The following is a 14,258-nucleotide window of genomic DNA, read 5'->3' on the forward strand; positions in this document are numbered from 1 at the left end:
ATCCCAGCACCCTCCAAAGCTCAGGGAGTGGCAGCCTAGGAGAGGACCTTCACAGTGTCAGCCCCCAGGCTGTGGAACTCCCACACCATGGAGGGGCATCTTCCACCTTCAATATAAAGTCCCCATCATATGCAAAAGATGCATCCTTTTACACCTTAGACTTACAATGTTAGGAACCAGCCTATTCCTGCGACTGTCATTGTTTTAAGCTGCTTTTAATAGTGTGTTTTAAATTGTTGCAACCTGCTCTCTGTTGAAAGGCAAGTAAGAACTCAAAACGGTCACCAGCATCTTCCTTCCTTTTCTCCATGCCAACGGGAATTGCAGACCCAAACACCCAAAGGGCCTCAGGTATATTATTATTATTATTATTATTATTATTATTATTATTATTATTACATTCCTACCCTGCCTTTCCTCCAGTCAGTGTACACAATTCCCCCTCTTCCTATTTTATCCCCACAACAACCCAGTGAGGTAGGTTAGCCAGAGAGGCAAGGACTTGCCCGCAAGGCAACCCAGTGTGTTTCATGGCTGTGTGGGGATTTTATCTCTGATTTTATCTCTGATTTTATCTCTGTGTGGGGATTTTATCTCCCGGTCCCCCCCGTCTAACCACTACACCATACTGCCAAAGGTTGTCTATAAAGAAACCTAGAGCCCAGTTGTGGATTATTCCAGCTGACCTTCAAGGGTTCTGTGCGGATTGGAACCTTATCGTGTAAATTTCCCAAAGTTCATGTTTGGCTTGGGGAGCCTGGGTTCCCCTTTGAAGAGAGGAACTTGGCAAGCTGTAAAACAGCCAGCCCAATTACTTGAAACAGGAGGAGAAGCGGACGCGGCGGCTGTGCAAGAACCAAGCGAGTTACTGGGGATTAATGGGACCGATTGCGAACATCATTAGAAGCGAGGAGAGAGGGAAGGAGCAGGCAAAATGGTGTGAAATAAAGCCACTGATTAGTTCAAATGATGGGGGGTGGGGAGGCGCGGTGGGGAGAGAGAGAAATGAATGATCCATCGTGTTGCCAATGTCGCAGCTTCCCTTGTAAGATGTGAGGTGGATTGGCTTGTTCAGCTTGACTCCAGGTTGTGATGATGTGCAAGGAAAATGGAGCATCTCTCTGACACACTGCAATGGTGCTGCAGAGGGTTATTTTTTCATCACCTCAGTATAGGCCAGAGATGTGGAACCCCAGGCCTGAGGCTCCCCCTCTCTGGTTTCATAGCAGCCAACTCCTAGGGGCCGAGTCTCTTCGACTCCCCATTAAATATTTGAGGGGGCATTGCCATTTAAATGCTGTGCATGCACAATGTCATTTGGTCAATTATGTGGGGCTTACCACCCACCAATAATTTTATTCAGGTTGGCACCTGTGCTTGGCTTACAGGGTGCCTGGGCCACTCGCCATCTCAATATGCTCAGGGGCTCACTATGCATTTATGCAAAATTGTGTCAAGGCATGTGCCACCCCCTTGTAAAAACCAAAACAAAACCTTTTAGGTACTTTGCAGCCACCCCTGAGTCAGAGGAGACGATAATGAGCTAGATGACGGACCAGTGGACAGACTCGGTATCAGGATAACATCCAATTGTTTACATGCCCTCCAACATTCCTCAGATGAAAACAGGGACGTTTCTCATTCCCGCCCAACTGATCCTCATTTTTTTGGTCATCACCCCTGAAGAGCATTTCCTATCAATATAAGAGTGAGTGCCGCCATTGCTACACCAAGGGGATGCAGCACACATTCCCCCCCCCCACACGTCCTGAGAAAAACCCCTTAATCCCGGTTTTTATGTTGTTCTTTGGTAAATTTACAAAAAGGAAAACACACACCAATACAGTGGTACCTCGGTTAAGAACTTAATTCGTTCCAGAGGTCCGTTCTTTTTTTATTATATTTATTTATTTTTAGAAGAAGCGTTTGGATTTGATATCCTGCTTTATCACTACCCGAAAGAGTCTTAAAGCGGCTAACATTCTCCTTTCCCTTTCTCCCCCACAACAAACACTCTGCAAGGTGAGTGAGGCTGAGAGACTTCAGAGAAGTGTGACTAGCCCAAGGTCACCCAGCAGCTGCATGTGGAAGAGTGGAGAAGCGAACCCGGTTCACCAGATTACGAGTCCACCACTCTTAACCACTACACCACACTGGCTCTCCGGAGGTCCGTTCTTAACCTGAAACTGTTCTTAACCTGAAGCACCACTTCAGCTAATGGGGCTTCCCGCTGCTGTCACACCGCCAACGCACAATTTCTGTTCTCATCCTGAAGCAAAGTTCTTAACCCGAGGTACTATTTCTGGGTTAGCGGAGTCTGTAACCTGAAGTGTCTGTAACCCGAGGTACCACTGTAAACAAATCTTATAAAGGGGCAAGATTAGATGTAGACACACAAAGCATTTTATAAAAAAAAAGCCAAGACTCTTTGCGCTATGTTCCACCTTTCATCCTGCCCAGAATAGCCCTGCCCTCTGCTTGCCTCTCAGAGATGCAGGACTGCTCCTTGGTGGTAGCAGCTTCTCTTCCTCCTCATCAGAGGCGGAGGTAACTGCTCCAGCACCTGGAGCAGCTCACATGCTGTGCACCTGGGGGTGGGGCCATGGGGGCGGGCCGCCCATGGGGGGCAGCTTCTTGGGCAGGGGGGAGCTGTGCCGCTTTGCCAGTAGCCTTCCTTCCTTCCCTCTTCCTTGTTGACAGCTCGGGGGAGACTCCCCCGCCAGAAGCAGCCCAGGAGTGGGGGGCAACGGTGCGCCACCCACCAGCGACTCCCAAGCCTCCCCCGAGCTGTCAAAACAAAGGGGGAAGGGGAGAAGGCCACTGGCAAGGTGGCACAGCTCTGCCCCTTCCCCCGATGGCTCGGCGTATTCTTGGGAGTCGCGGGCGGTTGGTGCGCCAAATGTCACCTCCCCCTCAGTGAAGATACCTGGGGCGGTCCGCCCACACCGCACCCCCTTCCTCTGCCCCTGCTCCTCGCCTGCTCCCCAGCAGTTACTACAAGATGCCCCAGCGGCGACAGAGTAGTCATGGAGAGGCAATGGGACACTCCCTCGCAGCTGTAGCCGTGATAGATTGGGAGAAGCGCCGGCTACACCTCCTCCCTAAGTTCAGCAGTGGTGACACTGGCGGGGGAAATAGGAATATTCCAGGATCAAATCAGAAGCCAGGTTGGCTTTCGTAATTTCGGGATTGTCCCCAGAAAATCGGGACACTTGGAGGGTACGTGTTTAGAGACTAAGTATGTTGTGGGTTAAACCACAGAGCCTAGGACTTGCCGATCAGAAGGTCGGCGGTTCGAATCCCCACGACGGGGTGAGCTCCCGTCGCTCGGTCCCAGCTCCTGCCAACCTAGCAGTTCGAAAGCACGTCAAAGTGCAAGTAGATAAATAGGTACTGCTCCGGCGGGAAGGTAAACGGCGTTTCCGTGCGCTGCTCTGGTTTGCCAGAAGCAGCTTAGTCATGCTGACCACGTGACCCGGAAGCTGTACGCCAGCTCCCTTGGCCAATAAAGCAAGATGAGCCCTGCAACCCCAGAGTCGGTCACGACTGGACCTAATGGTCAGGGGTCCTTTTATCTTTACCTATGTATACAAGGGGCTCATCCACAGCCTCATTTCCCCAGGCTGTAAAATGGGAACCGCTGCAATTTTACAGTAGCCTGGGCAAACTGCAAGATAATGTCAGCAATGAGTTTTCTTCCTTCAAAGAGAACTGGGCATGTATCCCAGTGCTCTGTTCAGAGTTTGCCACATTATAGGAAATAATTAAGCTTGCAAGCCTAATTAGAGATAGCGGTGGAGAAACCTGAAGTATAAATATTGGGGGGGGGGGGGGGCTACACATGACTGGAATTTGTACTCCAGACTCCATAATTGTGCAAATTCCTCCCCCACCTCACCCTGAGCATCTTGTGTTCCTTTAAAAAGGCGCATGGACTTTAATTTCCCAAGCACCGAGGACAGGCAGAACATTACGCAACGCAGAGATTAACCCAAGCGCGTAGAGAAATTGCTGCACCAATAAATCGTCCTTTCAAATTCAGGTTGTCATGGAGGTACATTAAAAAAAGAAGTCCTGTGCCTTTTATGCCAGGTTCTGAAAAGACTTTTTGAACAACTGTCACTCCGAATCTAGGTGCTCCCCCTCCTTCTTCTAGATGCCCTCCAGGGGTTTTACCATAGCCTGCCCCCCAATCCCTCCTATTCTGAGTGCAGCAGCCAAATAACCTGAACTAAAAGGCCATCATTTTCATCAGCCAGCCTTTAGTTCCTTCAGGGGGAAATCAGAAAGGCTGCCAACTTCAGTGGCCAATTCACCTGACTCTGACACTAATAAGGGAGCAGAAGAGCATCATATGAGCCTGGCTGCAGGATCAGGCCAAAGGCTTATCTCACCCAGTGTTCTGGTTCCCTACAGGGGTCAACAGTTATGCCTCTGAGAAGCTCACCAGTTGGACCTGAAAGCAGCAGCCCTCTGCCAGCAGACACGGGAGCTGCCTTCGGTGGCGGTGTTCTGAATGTAGGCTTTTTTGCTTTTTTTGCTTTTACGTGCAAGGGCGTCCTGTGCACTCATCCTCCCCAACCCCCCAGGGAATGGTGCAGAAATGATGAAGCCTCCCGAGCAAGCAATAAAATCAGCACAGCCGTTGCAAAAGACAAATTTATCGCCTAGCTCGGAGCTTTATAGCCAGGAGACAAAGATAGGCAAGCTGGGTTTATGGGCCGCAGTGGAGTTCAGCAAACAAGTGAGACTGCAGGAAGTAGTGACTGGAGAGCGGAGGGTGTCGTAGAATCATACAGAATGGGAAGGGACCCCGAGGTCATCCAGTCCAACCCCCCGCAATGTGTCACGAAGCTAGAGATGATAGGCATGCACGTATCCAGAGACTGGGCCTGCATGGAAACTTCCTCTGCTCCTCCCTTTTCAGTCCCCTCCTGGTTCTGGGAGACAGTGGTGGGGAGGCACACAGCCCTTCACTGGCCTGGCCTGCCTCTTCCTCCTCTTCCCCCAGCTCTGAAGCTTCGCCTGCCTCTGATTCTTGCCTCCTGGCTGGCACAGGTCTCCACAAACCACTGCCTCCCTCTCCCGAGTCAGACTTCAGCCCTCCTGCTTGCCTCCAAGTGCAAAATGGGGAGAAAATCAGGAAGGTGATATATACCAGGAACAGGGACCAGAAAAACCATGCTGTGCCTGGGAAAAAAGGACACCTGGGGACTCTTCCAACCTCCTCAGTGCCTGCGGTACAGCCGAGTGACTTCTGCGCCAGGTAGTCTTGCTGTTATTTGACAGGAACTGAGAAACATACTTGTCTTGGGCTTGTGGGTTCAGAATCGGGGGTGGGGGGAGGTCAGGGTGTTTGTGCAGGAACATTCCTCCTCCTCTTCCTCCGCTCCCCCAGTTTCTGCTCTCTGCTTTTGAAGACGGATGTTGCTGTTCGGCTAGAATGGTTGCCATGGAGGGCAATGAAAGTGATGGAGAGTTATGGGGATGTGAGTTATGGATTGCTATCTGCCAGCCTTGGCTCTCAGAGCTGGAGGTGGGAGAGAGAGTTGATTTAAGGCTGCAAGTCAGTGTGCAAATGAGTCCAAAGTCCTAAAGGAGTCAGGCAATCACAAGGAAAGGCATGGAAGCCCTGGCTGGGTAAAGGCAGCGCCGCCACTCGGTGCCTGTAGGCAGCTGCCTGGGTGTTGCTGTTGTTTAGTTGTTCAGACGTGTCCGACTCTTTGTGACCCCATGGACCAGAGCACACCAGGCACTCCTGTCTTCCACTGCCTCCCGCAGTTTGGTCAAACTCATGCTGGTAGCTTCGAGAACACTATCCAGCCATCTCATCCTCTGTCGTCCCCTTCTCCTTGTGCCCTCCATCTTTCCCAACATCAGGGTCTTTTCCAGGGAGTCTTTTCTTCTCATGAGGTGGCCAAAGTATTAGAGCCTCAGCTTCAGGATCTGTCCATCCAGTGAGTACTCAGGGCTGATTTCCTTAAGAATGGAGAGGTGTGATCTTCTTGCAGTCCATGGGACTCTCAAGAGTCTCCTCCAGCACCATAATTCAAAAGCATCAATTCTTCAGGAATCAGCCTTCTTTATGGTCCAGCTCTCACTTCCATACATCACTACTGGGAAAACCATAGCTTTTACTATACGGACCTTTGTTAGCAAGGTGATGTCTCTACTTTTTAAGATGCTGTCTAGGTTTGTCGTTGCTTTTCTCCCAAGAAGTAGGCGTCTTTTAATTTCATGGCTGCTGTCACCATCTGCAGTGATAATGGAGCCCAAGAAAGTAAAATCTCTCACTGCCTCCATTTCTTCCCCTTCTATTTGCCAGGAGGTGATGGGACCGTGGCCATGATCTTCATTTTTTTGATAGCTGCCTGGGTACCTGCCACCATTTTCACTTCCCACAATGCTACAGAGTAATGCCGTATGAGGACATTGTGGGAAATAAGAATGGCTGGGGTGGGAAACTGCCTTACATTGAATAAGCGCGTCCAGCGCTGTCTTTAGCATATGCGCCACTGGGGTGCAAAGATTCACCCAGTGCTCCCAAATTTAGTTTAGCCCCCAAATTAACTTTTATTATGCTTGTGTCAGACACCACGCTTACACCTTATCTCTGGTTTACGAAAGAAGGGCGGAAAAAGAAACAAACCTTTTTATTTGCTCATTTATTAACAATACACTTATACTTAAGTATACAACACCACCACACTTAAACTGATAAGTATTGTTTAGGCACCTGCTTAGGAGAAACATCAGTCATCTCAAGGGTGCCGCTGACCCCGCTGCCGCATAGCAGCTCAATACAATAGGTAACGTTGTGAATGACAAGCACTGTTGTTGAGTCTGACAAGCGCCGCCACTTACCATGTCTTTGGTAAATGAGCGCACAAGTCGCAAAATCCTTTAGTGAAACAGTAGGTATACATTTCAGTAATACCTAGGTAGATATATATTTTGTTTTTCTAGCTTGATCAAAATTATTTATTATTTCACAACAGGTAGATAGTTAAGAGCTTAGGTGGCTTCAGCGGCGGGTGCCTGGAGCCCCCCAGAATTCGGCACCCAGGTGCCCCACACCCCTTGCACCCCTGGGAAAAGATGGTCCTGAGCGCCTTGGTCATAGAACAATAGAAGTGTAGAGTTGCAAGGGATCCCCAAGGGCTGTCTAGTACAACTCCCTGCAAGGCTAAAGAATCCCTGACAGATGGCTATCTGCCCTGTTATAAGAATTTTAAGGTCTCGAATATAGGATAACTCTTCATAAATGCACACATATCTAAATATATGAATATATTTCATGTGTCTGAAATAGTACAGGAGAGCAATCCTGAAGCCATTTTGACTCTCCCAATGACCTCAAATATTCCTCTGCAGTAAGGGAGGCAAATGGGGAAAGCCTTGAATATATATTGCCCAGGTAATGCAGTCAGTGACCATTACCAAGTATCCTGGCAAACAGGATTTCTGCTGTAGACCGCCTCCTTCTGTGATGTGAGTATGATTTTTTTTTGGGGGGGTGTCTTAGACTATAGGGTGGGCAATTTCAAAAGTCTATATAAGAGCTTGCACACAATTGTTCAGGGTTCTCCTCCCTCCTGCGTGTGGTATGTAGGGACCCTGCTGCAACAGTTTATTTCCTTTAATGAAGATCAGGCTTACGAGCTGCTTTGCTTCTCAATATGCTCTGGTTGGCCTCTGTTATTTTCTCCTACCGATAGGGAACCCACTTAAAGGCTCTATACGGGCTCTGGAATACCCCATAAGGGAAAAGGAGCAGGGTTCTTTTCTTTTAACACTGGCAATGTCTCTTCATCATTCGGATGGGAAATAAGAGAGGCATGTGTGTGTACACATTTGCATCCGCCGTGCCACTCACTGTTTCCTCTGACCCCTGCCCACCAATGGCATGTGCCCTTCCCCTCAAAGGTTGCCCAGAACTGAATTCCCCCCTGGCCTGAAAATAGTTCCCCATCCCTGACTAGCAATGCTCTGCAGCAATTTCCCCAGCCCTACCTGAACATCCCAGCCTGGGAGGTTCTGCATGCAAAGCAGATGCTCTTTTTGGACGCTTCCCTGACTGGGACACCTCTGTGGGAGGTGGGTGGGGAAAGGGCAGCTGGAGACTGGCATCCATCCTGTTAAAAATCCAATCCCCTCCTGAGAGCGGGTCTGCAGGTTTGACAGTTCTAATCATCCTAAAGATGAACATGCATTAGTGAGATTGAATTGACAGGACACACACACACAGCCTTTTTTTGTGCGTCTTTTGGCAGCTGAATGAGCACAATCTCTCTGTGTCTCATCAAAGTAGGGGAAGTCTGGCTCTTTCAGGGAACTGGAGGATAAGAAAAGATGCTTGACCTGCTAGTCCTGCTCTCTTCTGCCTCGATCAGACTCCACCAGGAGTCTGGGGTCCATTTATGAGCACCACAGTTTAAGAAGGATATGGATAAGCTGTGCAGATGTGGGTGACCAAGATGATCATGGGTCTGGAAACCAAGCCTGATGAGGAACGGTTGAAGGAGCTGGGTATGTTTAGCCTGGAAAAGAGAAGTCTGAGAGGAGAGACGATCGCCCTCTTCAATTATATAAAGGGCTGTCCCATAGAAGACAGAGCAAGCTTGTTTCCTGCTGTTCCAGAGGGTTGGACCTAAACAAATGAATTCAAATGGCAAGAAAAGAGATTCCAATTAAACATTTGGAAGATCCTTCTGATGGTAAGAGCTGTACGGAAGTGGAATGGACTGCCTCAGAAGATGGTGGACTCTGCTTCATTGGAGGCTTCTAAACAGATCTTGGTTGGCCACCTGCCAGGGATTCTTTAGCTGAATTCCCTGGATTGCAGGGGGTCAGACTAGATGGCCCTTAGGGTTACCCTCCAACTGTACACTTATAGGATTCTAAGGCTTTTAGGTACGCGGTAACATTCTTGTCAGTGGTCCTTTGCCTGCTGTTTCACCCTTCAGTGATATCTTTAGGAAGATGGAGGCAGGGAAGGGACACTTGCCTCTCGATTTTTACACTCATGATTCTTCCTTAACCAAAGTGCTGAAGGCAGGTAAATATTGGAAAATCAGCACATTGCCTCTCCCTTTTTCTGGCTTGCTGGGTCCCAGATGGAGCTTGCTCAGAGTTCTGCTGATGTCATTTGTACCTCTTTGCTGCTTGCATCGATTTTTCCTTATGACTTCTCTGGCCCAAGGGCATGTGTGTGTTTATGTGTGTTCATAGATGCCAAGGCAGAAACAGCTGCCTGGAATTTCTTGAAGATTCTAGCTCAGAGCAATTAATTCCACCACAATGTGGAGCCCAGAGAGCCTGAAGGGACCAGAAGTTCATCTAACTTTAACAAGAGACACAGGACTGAAGATGCTCCCCTTCATAGGGAAAGACAGGTAGATCGCCAACAAATTGCTACAACGCATCTTTACTCCCCCCCTTTTTTACTAAAGTGGCCAGCTACACATCTGACACACAGAAAAAGAGGGCACTAGCGAGTTTTCATAAAATTCGCAGGTGCTAATTTATTTGCCTTGGTGCACATTTTTAAAAGAATGGTTATCATTTAAGCAGAACTGCAAGAACTCTCAGCATACCAGGGAAAGTGCTTGTGTAGAAATGGCTCTATTGTTGTTAATAATAATAATAATAATAATATAATTTATATACCGCCCCATACCCAGAGGTCTCAGGACGGTTCACACCTAGTGTGCAAAGGTAAAATTTACATACATCACCCCGCCCACTTTTGCCTCTGGCCCCGCCTACCATTAGCATGCGGCCCCTAGGAGGTTGGCCAGAAGGGAATGTGGCCCTTGGGAGGGGTTGAAAATAGTTTCCTATTTTTTTCAGATATATTTTATTAAATTCCCATAAATTTCACATAAGCATTCCAATACATACTAGCTTTTTCTTCTGTTCTGTTGACTTCCCATCCCATCTTCCATGTGTTTTTTTATTTCTCCCCCTTGCCACACCCTGTCTTCTCTCTCTTATACCGTAACAACAATACAATCTCTAATTCCTTCTGCTGCCCATAGTTCGAATCCTGCTCGCGAATTCATCATATTAAAGTATTTCTTTAAATAGTCCAAAAGAGGCTTCCATTCGTCCATAAAGCAGTCATCATTAAATTCTCTCCTTTTTTTGGTGATGCTAGGTGCCTTTCAGGCCTCTTTAGGCCTGAAAGGCAGGACACAAAAACACCTAAATAAATGTTCCTGGGCAGGCACTCCCCCCCGCAACACTCTCCCCCCAAATAATAGCAAGGGAGAAACTTGAACAAGGATGTTAGATCTATCTAGCAGTTGGGAGTAAAGAGGATCAAGGCTATTTCTCCCTGCACTGCATCGCTTTCACCCAAAACAGCTTAGCCTGACAGGCAGATTGCTATCAGCAGTGTCTGGCTGTGGCACAGAATACTAACGTCGCAGTTGTATGCCTCCCGAGTGAGTTAAAGATCAGAGCAGGCTGCAGTGAGGACGCCAGCCAAGTTCACCGGGTTTCTTCTTGTACCAGAACAGCTTCTGATCACTCCCCGGGAGCGCTGCAGCGGAAAATACCAAGTTAAACGTCTGGGGTGCAAAAGGCTGGCTCCGAGGGGGTGGGGGACAAAATGTTCCGTGTGAAGCTGACACACAGCACAGCACAGAATTGACTTGTTAAGAATTAAACCAGAATTCAGAAGCAGCAAAACACTTAGGCGCCATTTTGGCAAGTACAGTGGTACCTCAGGTTAAGAACTTAATTCGTTCCGGAGGTCCGTTCTTAACATGAAACTGTTCTTAACCTGAGGTACCACTTTAGCTAATGGGGCCTCCCACTGCCGCTGCCACGCGATTTCTGTTCTCATTCTGAAGCAAAGTTCTTAACCCGAGGTACTATTTCTGGGTTAGCGGAGTCTGTAACCTGAAGCATCTGTAACCTGAAGTGCCACTGTAAGCTGTATATAAATAAATTATTATATTTCACGACGTGCCTTTCACCCTCAAGTCCCAGGATGGGTTACAGCCCTAAAAACAACATTAAAGCAATTTAGAACAACATAATTAAAAAAAAAAAACAGGGCTGAGTAAGCCAGAAGGACAATAAAGGAATGGAATTGGGTTGTGGGGGTTAAGCTACAGTTCTTAGGGTAGTTTTAACAGTCAATCTCTCTTCACAGGGAACTCTGGAAATTGTGGCTCCATGAAGGGGAATAGGTTCCTCCTAAGAACTCTCAGCACTCTTATCAAATAACAGGTCCCAGAACTCTTTGCCAGAAGCCACTACTGCTTAAAGTGGCACTTCAAATCTATGGTGTGAATGTGGCCTGGGATTAGCAGGAACACGAGGAGGCCAACAGCAGGTGGCGCCAGAGGCAATGACAAGGGGCAATACCGAGACCAAGGAGGAGGGAGCTGATAAGCTGTGCTGCCTCCCTCAATCTCCAAAGGCAACATGGTGGGGACTGGCTGAGACTGGTGGGGTAGGGCCTCATTCGCCCTAATGGATCAGCTGCCTCTGTACCGAATTACAGCTTCCCACAAGCATCTCAACAGAAAAGGGGAAAGTCACAAAGTCAATCTGATCTGAGCTTCTAGGGAGCCAGCATGGTGTAGTGGTTAAGAGCAGTGGACTCGTAATCTGGTGAACTGGGTTCAATTCCCTGCTCCTCCACATGCAGCTGCTGGGTGACCTTGGGCCAGTCACACTTCTCTGAAGTCTCTCAGCCCCACTCACCTCACAGAGTGTTTGTTGTGGGGGAGGAAGGGAAAGGAGATTGTTAGCCACTTTGAGACTCCTTAAGGGGAGTGATAAAGTGGGATATCAAATCCAAACTCCTCTTCTTCTTCTCCCTGACTTGAGTGGGGATTTGGACCTGGGTTGTCCCAGGTCTCCCCTCAACACTCTTTAACCATTTAAGTGTGATGGGGGTGCATCTGTCTTATGTGGGGGTGGGGGCTTGCTGTGTTTAGATCCTTGGTGAGGACTGTCCCACCATCATTGTCAACGGAAACCTCCGCTCTCACCCTAAGGCGGGATATCAAGTCCAAACTCCTCCTCCTCCTCCTCCTCCTCCTCCTCCTCCTCCTCCTCCTCCTCTTCTTCTTCTTCTATGTTCAGGAGCAGTGTACCTTGGATGACTGTGGACCTCCCAGGGCATTTTGGAGACTGGAAGCAGGGCTGGATAGACACTTCATCTGATCCAGCAGGGAAATGATGTTCTTCATGTGGGCAAAAAGACTACAACAGGAAGCTGAAGACAAAGAGCAAATAACTTTGTTCCTATCTTGTCACAGGAGGTCAATAAAGTAGCAGACCATCAACAAGCCAGCCCATCACAGGATGCTGCAAACAGGTGTCTAGTATGCCAGACTCAAGGGCCATGGATAGATGGCTTGTGGTGATGTGCGTGTGTTTGAGAGAAAGAGAGAGAAAGAGAATGTGTGTGCATGTGTTAATTCATTAGGGGCCATATACCTCAGGGGTAGAGTTTTTGCTTTGCATGCAGAAGGTCCCAGGTTCAAGTCCTGACATCTCCAGGTAGAGCAGAGAGACACCTGTGGCAGTTGGTGTAAAGACAATATTGTGGTAAAGGTAAAGGTAAAGGTAAAGGGACCCCTGACCATTAGGTTCAGTCGCGGATGACTCTGGGGTTGCGGCACTCATCTCACTTTATTGGCCAAGGGAGCCGGCATTTTGTCCACAGACAGCTTCCGGGTCATGTGGCCAGCATGACTAAGCCACTTCTGGTGAACCAGAGCAGCGCACGGAAACGCCGTTTACCTTCCCGCCGGAGCAGTACCTCTTTATCTACTTGCACTTTGACGTGCTTTCGAACTGCTAGGTAGGCAGGAGCAGGGACCGAGCAACAGGAGCTCACCCCGCCGTGGGGATTCGAACATCAACCTTCTGATCGGCAAGCCCTAGGTTCTGTGGTTTAACCCACAGTGCCACCCGTGTCCCTAATACTGAGGTAGATGGACTAAATTGTCTGGCCAAGGCAATTTATTCTATTCCTAATTAGTCAGACCATGAGATAGATGTGGACGTGGGGATTGCTAAAGACGCATAGATTCGGCATATAGGTCCAGAGTCACAGAAGATCTGCATATGCTAAAATATATGCATAGAGGCAAGTTTAGGATTTAAATGTCACAGAGGGCTGGCCACTCCATTTTCCTAAGATAAAAAACCTCAGATAAATACTTCATTTGCATCCCATCCCAAATCAGGCTCTCATCAGTTCATTTACCCTAAATTAATTCCCCCAACAGATCTTGCTCCAAATCAATTTAATTCCCATTCAATTAACCCCATCCATTACCCCCCACAACTCAAATTATCTCTAGATAAAGTAATTTGAATCTATTTACTTCTTCAGCTCAGGAGCTGTCCAAGCCATTTTGCTGCCTGAGGCGAAGGCCAAGGGCATTCCCCATTCTGCGCACAAAATCTGATGCAGTAGACTGGTAGTTGAGTCTTGCTTCAGTGCTGGTGAACAGAGTCCTCTACCACATCCTAAGGCAGCCAGGCAGCAGACCGCATGGCACACATTTCTAGCCGATTTCTGCCCCTCAGAATTTGCCGCCTGAGGCAGCTGCCTGATGGAAAGACCGGCCCTCCTCAGATTTACATGCTACCTAGTAATGTAGATCACTGTTCAATTCCATCTGATCTGAGTTCAGTAAAAGGTAAAGGGGCCCCTGACCATTAGGTCCAGTTGTGGCTGACACTGGGGTTGCAGCACTCATCTCGCTTTATTGGCTGAGGGAGCCGGCGTACAGCTTCCAGGTCATGTGGCCATCATGACTAAGCCGCTTCTGGTGAACCAGAGCAGTGCATGGAAACGCCATTTACCTTCCCACTGGAGTGGTACCTATTTATCTACTTGCACTTTGACGTGCTTTTGAACTGCTAGGTTGGCAGGAGCTGGGCCCGAGCAACGGGAGCTCACCCCGTCACGGGGATATGAACCGCCGACCTTCTGATCAGCAAGTCCAAGGCTCTGTGGTTTAACCCACAGCGCCACCCGCGTCCCCTTTCTGAGTTCAGTACTCACCCACAAACCTTCAATAAAGCCTGGGAGTCTGTACCCCACAGGTCCACCCTTAGTACGGCCCCCAGGGGAGAGGTAGTGGTGCGGAAAACATCTTTGCCTGAGCCAGGCAGAACAGCACAGGAAACCATCTCAGTTTGGTAACAGTTTTCAGTTTTGCAAAGCAGCTTGCATGACAAAAGATCTGAAGAGAATGATCACTTCCATTTATGCAACT

Source organism: Podarcis gaigeae, assembly GCF_964106915.1.
Source record: "Podarcis gaigeae genome assembly, chromosome: 8".
NCBI classification, from domain to species: Eukaryota; Metazoa; Chordata; class Lepidosauria; order Squamata; family Lacertidae; genus Podarcis; species Podarcis gaigeae.